Source organism: Talpa occidentalis, unplaced genomic scaffold (assembly GCF_014898055.3).
Source record: "Talpa occidentalis isolate TD23 unplaced genomic scaffold, MPIMG_talOcc4v2.1 talOcc4.3, whole genome shotgun sequence".
In the NCBI taxonomy this organism is placed as follows: Eukaryota; Metazoa; Chordata; class Mammalia; order Eulipotyphla; family Talpidae; genus Talpa; species Talpa occidentalis.
The window spans coordinates 55,527,136-55,532,073 of record NW_023603184.1 but is presented as its reverse complement, the minus strand read 5'-3'; the positions used below and the strand labels follow the sequence as shown (position 1 = coordinate 55,532,073).

The following is a 4,938-nucleotide window of genomic DNA, read 5'->3' as shown; positions in this document are numbered from 1 at the left end:
CTCTACAATTTTTGTCCTTTTTTTTTTTTGCTTTATAATAACCCTTTCAGGATTTCCCCTTGTTCAGCATGGTACTGTTGACATGTTCTTGTAATTTTTCTTTTCAGTGAAGCTCCTAACTCTTCTTGATGTCTTGAATGATAGTCTGGCAAGATAATTGTTCTAGGCTGGAAATCTTTTTCTTTGATGACTTTTTATATCTATTATAATATCCCTCATGCCTATAAGGTTCCCATTAAAAAGTTCACAGATACCGCTTCTCGTCCTTTTGGCTAAGATCAAGTGTAGTATCTGTTCTAAATAATCCAGTCAAAAAATGGGCAGAAGAGCTAAAAAGGAACTTCTCCAAAGAGGAAATGCAAATGGCCAACAGGCATATGAAAAAATGTTCAGCATCACTTGTAATCAGGGAAATGCAAATCAAAACTACAATGAGGGCCTCCCCTGGTGGCGCAGGTGATTGAGCGCTGCGCTGTGAAGCTGTCCGAAGCCTCTGCAGCACCAGTTCGATCCCAGCCAGCCGGCGAGGGTCCCACATCATGTGGCAGATCTCTCCTGTCGCGCCCGCTGCTCCCCTCAGTAGTGTATTTCATAAGTCTGCCTGTTCTGTTCCCCACTCTGTCTCTGGTGAATTCTCTCACCCTCCAGCGCATTTGACCTGTACCCCAGATCTTGTATAAATTAATCTTAAAAAAAAAAAACTACAATGAGATACCATCTTACACCAGTGAGAATGGCACATATTTAAAAAACTAGTTACATTTGAAAAAAAAAAAAAAGACTAGTTGCAAAAAATGTTGGCGAGGATGCAGAGAAAAAGGAACTCTTCTGCACTGCTGGTGGGAGTGCAAACTGGTCCAACCACTATGGAGAGCTGTGTGGAGATTCCTCAACCTACTAAAGATGGAGCTTCCATACGATCCAGCAATTCCACTTCTAGGTATTTACCCATAGGACACAGAAACATTAATTCAAATGGGCACCTGCACCCCTGTTTATTGCAGCACTATTTACAATAGCTAAGCTATGGAAACAACCCAAATGCCCAAAAAGAGATGACTGGATCAAGAAGATGTGGTGCATATACACAATGGAATACTACTCAGCAATCAAAAAAGATAAACTCATGCCATTTGCAGCAACATGGATGGAGCTGGAAGGGATTATGCTCAGCTAAATAAGCCAGAAAGAAAAGAAAAACACTGGATGATCTCACTCACAGCAGGAATTTAGAAAACCTAAATAAGGGACCAGGAAAAAAGACTAATTATAAGTAAAAGACTAATAAAGTAAAAATCAAAATCATCAAATAACTATAAACCAGAGACACACTACAGGGGGGAGGGGACGGAGAGGAGGGATTATGGTCAAAATAAGGGGGTTGGGAATTGTATGGGGAATATAACCAAGATGAAAATGCATACATTGTGCAAAAATGAAAAATGATGCAAAAAAATATAAAATAAAATAAGAAAAATAAATTAAAAAAACAAGTTCACAGACAGCCTAATAGATTTTCCCTTATAGATTACTCTTCTTTCTCTTTATGCTTTTAATATTCTGTCCTTGTCATTGACTTTCAAGCATTTGATTATAATGTATCTTGGAGCAGTGTGTTGGACTGAAATTATTTTGTTTGGCACTGTTTCGGTCCCTTGGTCCAATATGTTGTAGTCCAGTGACTTCATTTTGCCACCATCTTGACACGCTCCCCAGAATAATATTTCTTTCATCACATTTTATCTATTCATTTATCAGATGATGGACATGGGGTTTGTTCTACCCTCTGGCTATTTCCTTTGGCTTTTGCTGTGTACATTCTTATGCAAGTTTCTGTGTTGACATATGTTATCATTTCCTCTAGATATGTACCCAGGAGTGGATTGCTGGGTAATACGGTAACTATGCTTAATCTCCTGAAGAACTACCAGGCTGTTTTCTAAAGTTGCTGTACCATTTTACCCTTTGTAAAAGGGTTGTAGAAGGGTTCTATTCTTCCACATCATTGTCACCTCTTGTTATCATCTGATTTTTTTTCCTTGTAACCATTCCATTGCATGTGAAATGGAATCTCATTGTGTTTATGATTTGCATTTCCCCAATAGCTAATGCTATTGAGAATTTTTTCATGTTTATTAGCCATTTCTTATATCTTCCATGGAGAAATATCTGTTCTCCCATTATAATTGTGTTACTTCTCATTACTGAGTTGTAAGTGTTCTATAATATCCTCTAAATATCCACACAAATCTATTATTATATATATGATCTATAAATATATTATCCATTCTGTAGGTTTTCTTTTCACATTTTATGGTGTTTTACTGAACAAATGTTTTTAATTTTTATGAAATAAAATATACCTATTTTTTATTTTGTTGATCATGTTTTTATAAGCATGTCTAAGTCTTCTTTGCCAAATTATATAGTGACAGAGTTATGAACATTTTCCCGTATATTTTGCTAGCAGTTTTACCTCTTATATGTCTTTAATCAATTTTGAATGTCAAAATTGACTTCCTATTATATAAAGTATGAGGTAAGCATCCAATTTCATTCTTTAGTGTGTAACTGTCTAATTATCCCAACACCATTTATTGAAAAGACTATTTTTACCCCCATTGAATGGTCTTAGCACACTTGTCAACAACCCGTTAAAAGATGGATGGGTTTATTTCTGGACTTTAGATTCTATTTTGCTTATGTATATACTTATCTTTGTTATACTTATCTTTGTGCGAGCACCCCACTCTCTTCACTATCATTTCTTTGCAGTAAATTTTGAAATTGTGATTTCAGATCATCAAAATCTTGGTATTTTTATTCTTTTTTCTCAAAATTGTTTTATCTATATCAGATTCCCTCTATTTCCATGTGAATTTTAAAGTCAGCTTCTGAAATTCAGCAGAAACAACAACAATAAAAACTGGCATTCTGGCAGGATTGTGTTGAATATGTAGCTTAATTATGGGAGTATTGACATTTTAACAACATTGAGTCTTCTGATCTACAAACAGGATGATTTTCTGTTTATTTAGATCTTTAATTTTTTTCAACATTTTATAGTTTTATGTGTATAAATTTTGTACTTCTTATATTAAATTTATTCCTATGTATTTTGTTTTTGATGCTATTGTAAATGAGATGATTTATTTCATCTTTGAATTGTTCATTGCAAGTGTGTAAAAAAGCAATTGATTTTTGTATAATGATGTGTTTTGAAATTTACTGAACTCATTTTGTTCTAATAGTTCTTAAGTATATAGCCTAAATTCTTTAGTATTCGCTATATACCAGGTCATGTCATTTATGAGCAGAGATAATTTTATTTTCTTTTACCAACCTGGACCCTTTTCTTTTTTCTTTTTCCTCCTTGTGAAGCGGCAAAAGCAGACTTCCTGATCTTAGGGAGAAAACACTCAGTCTTTTTGATTAGGTATTCTATTACCTGTGGGTTTTTCCATAGATGCCCTTTATCAGATTAAGGAAGTCCCCTTTTAGTCCCAGTTTGTTAAGTGTTTTTATGATGAAAGTGTCCATTTTTGTCAAATTTTTTCTGTAATTTTTAGAGATGATCATGGGATATATTCTTTTAGGTCTTTCTGCGTTCAGTTTGCTAGCATTTGAAGATATTTGCATTCATATTTATAAGAAATATTGGTCGGGAGTTTCCTTTGTGATTTCTCTGTCTGGCTTGGCTATCTCTATCTGATTTCTCTATACTGGCCTCAAAGTGAGTTCATAAATTTCCTTCTCTTTTAATTTTTGAAAAGTTTGTGAAGGATTGGTATTAATTCTTCTTTCAAAATGTGATAAAATTGATGGTGAAGCCATACAAAACTTAGCTTTTCTTGTGAATAGTTTTGTTGTGTTTTTTGTCTGTTTTGGTTTTGGTTTTGGTTTTACCACTAATAGTCTCTTCAGTTATTTAAGTCTGTTTAGATTGACTGTTTCTTGAATTAGTTTTTATAGTTTGTTTCTTTCTAGAAATTTGTACATTTTATTTTAGCTATTTGATTTTGGGGATATTTTGGGGCATATAATTTTTGATGATTCTTTTATAATCCTTTTTATCAATGTAATACTGGTAATGATGTCCCCCTCTTTTCTGACTCTGAAATTATCTTCTCTGTTTCCCTTGCTTAGTCTCCTTAAAGGAGGGGTGATTTTACTGATCTTTTCAAATAATCAGCTTTTGATCTTATTTAATTTGTTGTTTTTCTAGTCTTTTCATTAATGTCTACTTTAATATTTATTGTTTATTTTTTTCTGTTTTCTTTTATGTCTACATTGCTCTTTTTTTTCAGTATCTTACTATGGAACATTAGGTTATTAATTTGAGATCTTTCTTGATTTAAGAATAACAGCTCTACATTTCCTTCTATGTACTGATTTGCAGTACCTTATAAAATCTGATCTTGTATCTTCATTTTTATTGATCTCAATGTATTTTCCCTTTGGTTTCTTCTCCAGTCTATTGGTTACTTAGGAGTAAATTGTGAGTTGCTCAATTTTTTTCTTGATATTAACTTCTAATTTCATTTCACTGTATTTGAAGATCATACTTTATATCATTTCCATCCTTTTAAATTTATTGAGGCTTGTTTTATTGTCTACAGTCAATCCTGGAGGATGTTCCATGTATACTTGACAAGAATCTTGTTGGATGAAAGATTCTATAGATGTCTGTCAAATTTTCTTTGGTTTATAGCATTGTTGAAGTTTCCTATCTCTTTGTTTATTCTATTCCTAGTTCAAGCCAATAACTCACTAAAGGTGAGTTATTGAAGTCTACAACTATAATTGTTGAATTTCTGTCAGTTTTTGTTTTCTACATTTGGTGGTGTTACTAGGTGAATGCCTGCTTTCAATTATATGTTCCTGATGCATTGACCCTTTTGTCAGAATGAAATGAGCCCTCCCTTTCTTTCTTTTTTT

The 4,938-nt window shown here is 33.3% G+C and overlaps 1 pseudogene; it reads left to right on the top strand.

Annotated features, from left to right (window-relative positions):
* Positions 1-252: 252 nt before the first annotated feature.
* On the top strand, positions 253-345 carry LOC119256493 (U2 spliceosomal RNA; annotated as a pseudogene).
* Positions 346-4,938: the final 4,593 nt, after the last annotated feature.